At 35.7% G+C, this 11,839-nt stretch overlaps 1 protein-coding gene across 1 annotated transcript in view; it reads right to left on the bottom strand.

Moving 5' to 3' along the window:
* The window catches only part of PCSK5 (proprotein convertase subtilisin/kexin type 5), a 593,358-nt gene that overhangs the window by 301,705 nt on the left and 279,814 nt on the right, over positions 1 to 11,839 (bottom strand). The gene's annotated exons all lie outside the window — the stretch shown is intronic.

The following is an 11,839-nucleotide window of genomic DNA, read 5'->3' as shown; positions in this document are numbered from 1 at the left end:
TGTGTATATATATATATATATGGATCAATCGTTCAAATTCAATGCAACAGAGCATTAATTATAATAAAATTAATAATGAAATAATAAACAACTAAAATGAGGTAATTGGGCATAATATCAAATGACAACTAAATACAGAGCCATAAATAATTTGAGGGTAATAGAAAAAGTTCAGCATCTGGGGGTAAGCAAGGGCTGAGTCAGTGATAATTACCAAGAAAATTATAGTGTGCATACTCTCTCCAAGAAGCAAACTCTCAGTTTTTAGAGCCACTTCAACAGATCCCCAAATTATTTCTTTCTAGTTCAACTTTAATCCACTTCTCTGAGGCAACTAGCTCATGTCTGGTCCCTGAAGTGGTTTTTGGAGCTATTTTGCAATAAGGTATATACTCCAAGCTAAAAATCTTGATATATTAGAGTCCTTAGTAATTTATTTATTGATTTTTAAATCATATGTAGGATGTATAGGGGTTTGCACTATCTAATTAACATGCAGATTCTCCATTCAAATACTGTAGAAAGAAAAAATTCTTTCCTATATTTCAGTTTTCTTTTTTCTTCCTGCTATTCCCTGGGAGGGGAATGTTTTTCAGTTGTAACAGAGAGTCCATTGCAAGGCAATTAATCACCATATGAGAGGTCTAACTAAGAATTCAGGCACATGGGGCAAAATCAGTTGAACTAGAAAATGGGGGGTGGGGGAGGATATGTTGAAAGGCAATCCATCCCAGTTAGTTGCTGTTATGTCAGGAATTTCTCAAGAGAATGCAATCTTTATGGTGAAGACTGGGTGGATTAGAGACCCACTGAGGGGGGGAATTATACTTTCTGAATAATGACACTCTAAGGCCAGAACCCTGTGACAGCTGCAACATTATGTAAACCTCTAAGTATTCTTTATTTTTTCTTACAACGGCTAATTGAAAAGTTACTATTTTTTGTATAAATTCAGGTAGTATTTTCTAAGTAATTAAGTGGATAGAAGTGCTTGATTTGGAATTAGAAGTCATAAGTTCAAATTCTGACCCTGAATCTTATTAAATTCGTAACTTGAGGCAAATCAATTCATCATAATGGCTCTTAGTTTTTTCATCTTTAAAATGGGATATAGATTTTTAGACTCAATCCAGTGTCTTTGCCAAGAAAACCCAAATGGGATCATCAAGAGTCAGATACAACTGAACAACAACAAAATACTTGTTCTTTGGAATATATGGCAAAAAATCGTGTACAATATTCATTAGAGTGCAGTGGAAAGAATAGTACTGGATTTAGAACCAGAATCAAGTCCTACCTTTGCCACTTTTTATTTGTATGAACTTAGGCAAGTCATCTTTAGCTCTTCATTCTCATTTCTCTCCAATAACAAATCAGTGATCATGTCTTATCAGTTCCATCTCTTTAACATGTCTCCTCTCTGCTCACACCATAACCCTGCTAACCCAGACCCTCATTGACTACAGCCAGAACTATTGCAGAAGCTCTTAACTGGTCTTCTTGAATTGATTCTCCCTCCCTCCCATTCATCTTCTCCATAGTTCCAAATTCACATCCCTAAAACCGAGGACATGCTAGGTCCTTTTTTGACTCAGGAAGCCTCAGAATCTCACTATTGCCTTTATGCTTAAAAAAAAAAAGTCCTCCATTTTGTCATGTCAATGTCATTCATTGACATGAAAAGTCTTTTACAATCTGCCCTCATTTCCTATCTCACCGGGATGATTCCCCGTTTCCCCCATCATGCACTTTAGCCAAACTGGCTCAATTGCTGTTTCCCATTACATTCCATCTCCTATCTGCTTGAATTGTCTTCTGTTCCCAGAATTCTTCCTCACCTCCACTTCTTGGAACATCTACTTTGGTCCATGTAAACCTTGGCTCCTGTTCTACCTCCTTCAAGAGGACTTTCATGAATCCTCAATTTGTTACTTCTCAACTTAACTGTACATGTGTACATATATATATATATATACATACATATATATATATACTCTTGTATATATCATATATATAAACTCATATATATATATATATACATATACATATATAATCCTAGAACGAAGTTCTAGGTCTGGTGAAGCTTTCAATGTGAGATTTATTGGGATAAGAGGGAGATGTTTGAATACTTAAAATACAAAAAGAGTGACCTTTTTAAATGAAGAAGCCAAATAAGGCATTTATAGAATAAATATAGAAGTACATATATATCCTTCTATATTTTACAAATATATACATATATATCCTTCTATATTTTACAAATATATACATATATTTCTATATTTTTTCTAAAAATTTATATATATATAATGTGTTACCTTTTGTCTTAGAATCAATTCTTGGTATTGGTTCCAAGACAGAAGAGTTGTAAGGGCTGTTATGAGGAGGAGTATAGATGACAGCTTGAAGAAATCTTGGACTTCATGGATATTCCATAATGGAATGAAGCCAAGTTTGGAAAGGGGAGAGTGTGGTTTGACCAAACTGAAGGGAGGAGGTCTTGACTGTGTGGTCCAGCTTTGCCAAATATCCAAGGAGCTGACAGAGTAGGATATCACTGAGAAGAAGATACTTCAATCAACTATCATGGCCTAGGTAGAGGGAAGGTCTTGGTTATCTGCTGGTGGACATCAGATTTATCTACCTTACTCCCTAGCATTTGTGGATTAACTGTATAGGACTTGTTCCTGGTTCCTGTAACATCTGCGATCATCTTGGAGCACCATGGATCAGTGTAGTGAGAAGCCCACCTCTCCAGCCCTCTCTTATTCTAGTTAGAGGGTTAGCTTAGTTTAGACGAGTGATTCCCAAAGTGGGCACTACCACCCCCTGGTGGGTGCTGCAGTCATCCAGTGAGGTGGTGATGGCCACAGGTGCATTTATCTTTCCTATTAATTGCTATTAAAATTTTTTAAAAAATTAATTTCCAGGGGGCTAAGTAATATTTTTTCTGGAAAGGGGGTGGTAGGCCAAAAAAGTTTGGGAACCACTGATTTAGACACTAGTTTAATTAAATCATTTGGGTTATTCCATAGTGTAGTAAACCCTTCTCTTCCACGTCCTTTATTTAATATCAATAAACTCTGTTTGTTTGTACTTCCTGTCTCCTCTAAGCCATTAAGAACCCACATCTTGAAGTAACTCTTAGGACTGGCTTTCCCTGGTTGATAGATTGTCAGTTAGCTGACCAACTGTCATTCCCAAACCTCACGTCCCCATTCGGTTTCCCTGTGTTTACCCATCAGTCCTTCCCTTGTGAGGTGTGGGAGTGTCCCCAGTTTGTCTGGCATCTAATTATTCCCCTATTCCCAGTATTTTCATTTTCAGGGCTGGGCAACTGGAATTAATTGACTTGCCCGGGATCACACAGCTAGGAAGTGTCTGAGGCCGGATTTGAACCCAGGTTCTCCTGACTCCAGGCCTGGAACTCTATCCACTATGATATCCAGCTTCCCACTTCATTGTATATTTATTTGGATTGCATTCTATCTTTTCTCTGAATTAAATTATATTTCCCCCCCTAAAGAATGTAGTCTATTTGGTCCTTCAGGTAAAGATGGTAACATTTTTATATTACCTATTGGACCTAACATAGTACTCGGTATATGGTAGGAATTAAAATAATGCTGATTGATTGATTTGGAGAAGGAAATGGCAAACCACTCCTGCATCTTTGCCAAGAAAACCCTAAATGAGGTCATGAAGAGTCAGACAGGATTGAAACAACTGAACAACAAATATCGATTGGTTGAAGTCATAACTCCTCTGAGATTGTTTTCTCATCTATAAAATCAGGGGGGTGGGTAGATGAATTCTAAGGTCTCTTTCCCTCAGGATCTTTGATCCCCAGAAGTGAGAATTCATAGATCCATATAATGAGCACAAACCAGAAAGGCCTAGAAGGAAGCTTGAGGTCTTGTGAAGGTTTCAATGTGGGATTTACTGGGATAAGAGGGAGATGTTTGAATACTTTAAATATAAAAACAGTGATATTTTTTAAATGAAGAAACCAAATGAGGCATTTATAGAATGCACTGAAATATCTTTGGATAAAGTGACTACTTGGCAGCTTATGTGAAAAACATAATCAACTTTGTGGGGGGAAAAACAACTCCTCATTCAGCTAATCTTTTTCTAAAATTAAAAGAAGTGGAAGGAAAGGAAGCTCAGCAAAATAGTGTTTTGTGTGTTACCATAGTCACTATCACAAAGTTACAAGGGAACAAAAAGTGCTTGAACTAACTGAACCTTGGCACCAAATGAAATGCCAGAAACCCCAGAAATCTAAATTCGGAAATTCACCACCTTTGCTAGAAAACCTTTGGTGCATTGGTATATATTTCAAAGTATCTGAATGTATTAATGTATAGGTTTAATTGCCTATCAGCACACTAATCAAATGAAAGGCTACATGTAAATATATAATATGCATATGTATACATTATATATGAAATTTAAAAAATCTTTTTGAATGAAATATGGGGAAAGAGAGATAAAGAGGAGAAGAAAAAAGAAGGAAAAGAAGGAAAGAAGAAGGAAAAGGAGAAAGGGGAAAGAAGGAGGAAAAGGAAGAGAAAGAGAAAGAAAAGGAGGAGGAGGGTATAGAGTTTACATTCATTCAAAGCCTTTAACACACCATATTAAGGCATTTCTGAAAAATTTACCAGTTGGTGGAGCTGATGTACCAGGGTATAATCATTAATTCCCTCAGGAATGCACTCAATGCTTATTATTTAAAGTAAAACATGTACCCTTTGGGGATCTTTGTTATTCAGTTGTATCAGTAACTATCTAATTCTTTCGGACCCCATTTGGGATTTTCTTGGCAAAGATATAGGAGGAATTTGCCATATCCTTCTCCAGCTCATTTTATAGGTGAGGAAACTGAGGTAAAAAGGGTTAAGTGACTTACCCAGGGTCCTATAACTACTAAGTGATTGAAGCCAGATTTGAACTCAGGAAGATGTGGTTTTCTGACTTCAGGTCTGGAGTTCCATCTATTGTACCATCTAGTTGCCCCTCTTGGTTTTAGTTCAATTGTATTTCCCCAATCTTGCTTTATGTCATTTTAACATCTCATTTGATTTTATGGGGAGAACTAAGAGTCTGTTAACTCCCTCATTTTCTTAGATTGCTCTTTAATGTGAAAGTATGAATAAATTGTGGTGTAATCCCTAAATATATATTTTTCCAACATATATCCCTGACTATGGTTCTTCAACATCTTTATCTTGGTTGAATTCCCCCAACACCAATATATCCTTTTCTTTTCCTTTTTTTTTTTTAAGACTTAACTTTCTGTCTTATAATTGATTCTAAGTATCAATTTCAAGGCAGAAGAGCAGTAAGGGCTAGGTAGTTGGGGGTTAAGTTCCTTGCCCAGGATCACACAGCTAGGAAGTATCTGAGACCAAATTTGAACCCAGGACCTCCCATCTCTAAGCCTGACTTCTATCAATGGATCCACCTAGCTGTTCCACTGATATATTTATTCTTTTCTGGGATTTAAAGGAAAGAGGTGATAGTTTTTTTTATTTGTTACCTAAATACCTAGGTATTCTTGAGGACATAGAATTTTCTGAGTATGGAATAATTTCTTTACTGAATTGTACATTTGATTGTGCAGCAAAATTGATAATCCTGGAAGAAAAAATGGAAAAGAAAGTAGAGAATGCAAACTTCTTGAAGGCAAGGATTATTTAATTTGTGTTGTTATATCTCTAATGTCTAGTGCAGAGGTTGGCATATGATAGAGGTAGGGCCTTATAAATGCTCGTTGATTGGCACTTCATAAATAATGATATAATTATCATAAAGTTAATTGTATCATAGAGGATATTTTTTCTCCCAATCTTCAAGATCAATAAACTGAGACTAAATACACCACTTGTTCTATAGATCATGTAATATGTGGCAATGCTACTTAAAAAGTTAAGAAAGAAGTTCTTCCATTAAATTCCACTCCTGGGGCCTCACTGAGAAGTAGGGGTGGTTCCATATTCTCAGAGGCAATAGTATCAGAGCACAAAATTTGACAGGCCAGAGGATTACACAAAGAATCACAGATTTTGATCTGAAAGTGAATCTCAAGTCATCTAGGTGAACTCCCTCATATTATGGAAGAGGATATCAAGGCCAGGAAAGGGGAAATAATTTGCTCAAGGTAGGTATCAAATTTGGTAGGTTCAGAATTTGAACCAAGGTCTCTCAACTACTTAAAATTCATCTGTTGAGTCGGAAAGGTTATGAGTGTGGGGCTAATAATTGTAGCTTTGTTGAATTAAGAGATGATCGGCAGGGGAACTCTGACCAATGTAGGATGATTCTGTTAGAGCTATAATAAATTACAAGGGCCTTCCATTTAAGTGGGGATAGATTTCAGTCTACTTCAATGAAACAAGGAACCACATCAATGAAATCATTAGTGTTGTTAATGTAACAGAAGATGTGGAAATTAAAAAGGCAAAGCTTTTGGAGCAAGGGTGTAAAACGAATACCCTATTATCTTGTACCCTATTATCTTGTGTGGCTGGAACCAGATTAAAATACGTGTGAAATATTTAGCAAAATAAATAAAAATACAATAAAAATTAGATAATATTACATTCCAATGCCCTGTCAACCCAAGGAAGTTCTGTGTACTGATTAATGGCTCTCATTTCTACCTGAGTTGGGCAATATTTCTTTTGATCTATTATTCCCTAAAAACAGCACTTTGCAGATTTGATGATAAGGAATTCTTTACAACCAATAGCTCTATACAACACACATTTTCTCTGGCTAGCATTTGAGGAACATTGTATTTCCCTGATCTTTCACTTCCTCATTCGCTTTTCAGTTTCTGCCACTTTCCTTCATCTCACACAACCTAACCATTCTTTCTAGCAAATTCACCCTCCCTTTCAAACCATGCACTCAAATAAATCTGTACAACAAACCAAAACAATACAAAAGCTTGCAAGAGGAAAGGGCTAGAGTTGAATTTGAGTGTTAACACTTCATTCTTTGTTCTACTTCACTCATTATAATTCTTTTATTTCCTTAATTCATGATCCAGAGGCTAGGGCTTCACTGTGTTTTAACTCTAGCTTTTCCAGATCAAGACTGTGATTTTTAATTTTGTTCTAATTACACCAAAATTACACTGAAGGAAAAGAATTTGGATGTTCACGAAATTGATTATAATTGAATTCTACTCTCATATATAAAAGCATTCATGGTACTAAATATTTCATATATTTGAAAATGGGAAAGTCTTAATGGAAAATAATATGTTTTAATATATTTCATTAAAAGCAGAAGAGAAAAATGTGAAAGAGAAGGAAAAAGAGCAAGAAGGAAGTGGTAGGAGAAAGAGAAATAAGAAGAAATAAGAAGAAAAAAGAAGGAAGAAGAGGATGATGGAGAGGCATTTATATGACATTAACTCTAAGTTATAAAGCTGAATATTTAGAATTCTTTATTTCAACTAAGCCTCTTTAAGAGATTTAGTGACTTGTTAATACCTAACAATTTGAACTGCCCCAAATTAGCTCATGCATGAGCATCCTGAGTTCCATTTTTCACCATTTCAAGAGTGAATCTCAATTTACTTTAACAAATACCTTCTACCATAACTCATCTTTCTCTAAATACTTTTCTCTAATCTCTCTCCCCACTTCTCCAGAAATGAGTCTGGGAAAGGTAAAGACTAAGTTTAAAGGGAACACTACGAATATTTTTAAAAAGTGATTAGGGAAGGGAATCTGTAAAAATACCAGTTTTAAGGGGGAAACTAGGGGGAAAAAAAGACAATTTAGATGGGGATTTAAATTTTCCAAGAATATCAGTGTAACACTCCCTCTGGCATACTCCCACATACTTGAACACACCTCAAGTATGGGGCCCAGAGTAAGTGCCTCTCAGGTTCTAGGTTTAACGCTATGTAGCTCAGGATCCCAAATGAGTATGTGTCCCACTAACAGCTGATAGACACTATTAATTCTTGGCAAGGAAATCTCCTCTCTTTCCCTTCTTTCTACAATAAAACTGGGGCCCATTTTCTCACAAATGCTCAAAGTGGCCATTGGAAGGATGGTCACAAAGAGTATACGATGGTAGTAAGGCACATGTATAGTAAATGCATATGACCGAGGCAACAACAGCAGTACTACAGGACCCTGATGCCATTTTCCCCTTCATAGTCTACTCTTCTCCACTGTACAATTCTTGATTACGAGGGCTAGCTCTGCACAGCCAACTCTCTTCTGAACTGCCAGAAGTCTTGTTTCTTAAACTGCATCTTTCTGTATCCATGCTTGTTTGAAGTATATGTCTCTGTTTCATCAATTGTGCTTTGAATTTTCTTAAAAAATGGAAAAAACTCTTAAAAACTCTGCCAAATTGAAATATGGGCCATCTCCCTCTAAATAAGTTGGAAAGTAAAGAGAAATACCTTCCTTCTACCCCTGCGAGAATTTGCTCCATAAAAAAACTCCCAAGCCTCCACTACCAATTAATTCACAAACTTACTTCTTATAAAGGTTACCCAGAGACATGCCTATCTTTCATTAGCCAGTGGGGTTGCCCCTTCAGATTCATTCTGAGATGGGTATTCGCATGTCATTAAAGGGCCAGGAGTAGATATAAATTTATACTTAAGCATCTTGTTAATAGGTTGTGATTATATTCTGAGATTTCTGGGCTATGAGGGGAGTCTTCTCAGAAATCAACCCCCCTTTGTCAAAATAACAGAAAGAAATTTCATTGTGTGAATTATTCACTAGCTAGATGGCACAGGGGATAGAGTGCTGATTCTGGAGTCAAGAAGATTCATCCTCTTCAGTTCATATCTAGCCTTAGATCCTTACTAGCTATGTAACCCAGAACAAGCCACTTAAGTCTATTTGCCTCAGTTTCCTCAACTGCAAAATGAAGTGGAGAAGGAAATGTTAAACCACTCTAGTATCTTTATGACAGAAAGCCCAAATGGGGTCACAAAGAGTCAGATATAATTTAAATGGCTGAACAACAACAATCAATTTTCAGGTATTCCAATACCTATATCACTAAACAAATTTAAAAATATCGAGTGGGCTTTCTTTCAGATATGGTCAAGTTCCTTTTAAAAATATTGTAGAAAATAATTATACGGTACAAGAATGGAACTAGAGTAGGTAAAATAATGCATTATAGTATTATAGAAAAAGGCCTGACTTTCCAGAGTCAACAGATTCATTATGGTTTTGCAAACTGGCATTTGGGTGATCTCTCAGTTTCAGTTTCTTCATATGTAATATGAGGGGGTTAGTTAGATTTTTCAGGAAGAAAATAAAAGGAAGATGTTGGATAAAGATAATAAGAGGGAAGAAGATGAGGAATAGAAAGAATCATACTTTCTATAACTCATATGTGCTCTTAAAGAATCATGGAGCTTACAATAAATTAATCACTTAAAAAAAAAAACACCTTACTTTCTGTCTTAGAAATGATACTAAGTTTTGGTTCCAAGGCAGAAGATGGTAAGGGCTAGGCAAATTGGGGTTAAGTGACTTGCTCAAGGTCACAAAGCTAGGAAGTATCTGAGACCAGATTTAAATCTAGGATCTTCCTCTCTGGGCCTGGCTTTCTATCCATTGATGAATCCACTTAGCTGCCCTTTAATCAATTCTAATAAACAGCATCACATTTTAAAAAAACTAAATACTTTTGTTGGGGGTGCCATGGTTAGATTTGCAATTTAGGACTGCTTTCTTGACCACTTTGAGAAGAATGCAGTAAAGAAGGGAGGTCTTGGAAGCCAGGAAAGAGACTAAAAAGATATATTTTCTTTGAATATAATTGTAAATTTAAGTCAGAGAATGTTTCACCAATAAAACATAGTCTATATCTTTTCTGGCTCCTGAATGGAAAGTGCTTCATTAAAAAAATGGCTTGAGTTTCTTTTTGTCCCTTATCTGAAATTACTGCACTCATGTCTTTATATTTATTGCGCTAATTCCCTTATTTAAGAGCTCAGTTTCCCATAGGGCCCTTTTCATTTGGAGCCTTTGGAGTCACACTGTGAAAAACATATTGTTTTGAATTGTTAAATGGCCCATGTGATAATTATTTCATTTGTAATCACTGACTAGGTAGTCCCTTCCCACACAGCTGGAAAACCGCCAAGAGGAAAACAGAATATACTGTCAAACCTGACAAACCAATGAATTTATGAGAGGGAAACACATCGACCCTCCCCCTACACCCACAAAAGCACTTTTCCCATTTCCCTCCTTTGATGCCTATAGATTCTCAGTCTAAAATATTTGTTTTGCCATTTGTCTAATGCTTTGTTGTGACAAAAATAAGTGAGTTATGATAAATAATGCTAAATAATAAAATAATGGTACATTTATATTTTGGCAGTTTTTGTTTAGCTTTTGTTGTTGTTGTTATTTTATATCGTGCAGGACCAGAGTGCTATAGGATTGAGTAAATTCCCAATTCTTTTTCTCAATACCTTAAAAACATATGATCGAACAAGAAACATTTATTACAACCCTACCCTGGGCAAAGGGGCTGCGAGGTGGCGCAGTGGATGTCAGGAGGATAGAAGTCTAAATTCTGTATCATACACTTACTAGATGTATGACTTTGGGCTAGTCATTTACACTGTTTGCCTCAGTGTCTTCATATGTAAATGGCAAACTGTTCCAGTATCTTTGCCAAGAAAACCCTGAACTTCAGGCAAAGTTATGTGCTGATTGTGTTGGGAGGGAGATGAAGGCAAATGAAATATGGTTTCTGTCTTGATGGAAAATATAATCTACCTTATCTGTGTGCACTGATGTTACCAAACAGCTCAAGACAGACACTTCATGAGAATAGGTAAGAGTCTATGATACAACTTTATTCTTGTCTAAGTAATTAAATTCTTCTTTGTCATATTTGTGATCCCAGGAGGGAAAAGGCACCTCAGCTTACAACATCTGTGAAGTAAGACCTATCTAGGAAAAGAGCTAGCTAGCTAATATTTTAGTCTTCATTGAATTTGGCCATAGGATACTAAAATGCCAAGGATATACTTGTTTTCATCTTTCTCTCCCTCTCTGCCTAGCATGGTACCTTGCCCAGAAGACAGCGTGATTAAGTGTTTGTTGAATTCAAAGTAACTGTGGCCACAGCAAAAGGAATTTGAACTACCTACTGTAACATCAAGGTATTTTTAATATTGAAAATTTTAATATTTAATTATTAACAAATTAAAAAATTTAAATATGAACTACCTACTATAGCATCAAAGTATTTTTATTAAAATTTAATTAAATTTAATAACAAAATTTAATAATTAAATTAATAATTAAATTTTTTATGATTTAATTCATCAATTCTTATACATTTTACTTTTTTCAGAAAGCAAAGTATTTGCACACAAGCCACTCAATCAATGCTTGTTGGCTAACACCTACTCAGTAAAGGAAAAATAAGGACTCTAGAAGAGAATTATATCTGCGATAACAAAAGGACACGTATTATTTTTAAAGACACTGACATTTATCCTTTTTATTTAATTGATTATAAGTTAATGCATTTGATGACTGTTCTCCAGATTTTCTCCAGGAATTGTGCATTGTTCACTCTAGGGGAGTGAAGCCATTGCTATAGACTAATTATAGCTAGGGGATAGCCTCAGAAATATCACTACTGTGTTCAAGAATTTGTCTCTATTGTGAATTTTCTCACTTAAATTACTTTGAAATGTTGTATGCCCTAAGACAAAAGGTGACAGAACAAGACTCAAAGTTAAATTTTGGAGGTGAGAGAAAAATGCTTAGGATGGGGATGTAAGTCTACCAGGGCTACTGTTCAAGACTATTCA

The sequence above is a fragment of the Gracilinanus agilis genome, chromosome 1 (assembly GCF_016433145.1).
Source record: "Gracilinanus agilis isolate LMUSP501 chromosome 1, AgileGrace, whole genome shotgun sequence".
In the NCBI taxonomy this organism is placed as follows: domain Eukaryota; kingdom Metazoa; phylum Chordata; class Mammalia; order Didelphimorphia; family Didelphidae; genus Gracilinanus; species Gracilinanus agilis.
This window is presented reverse-complemented; position numbering and strand designations above follow the sequence as displayed.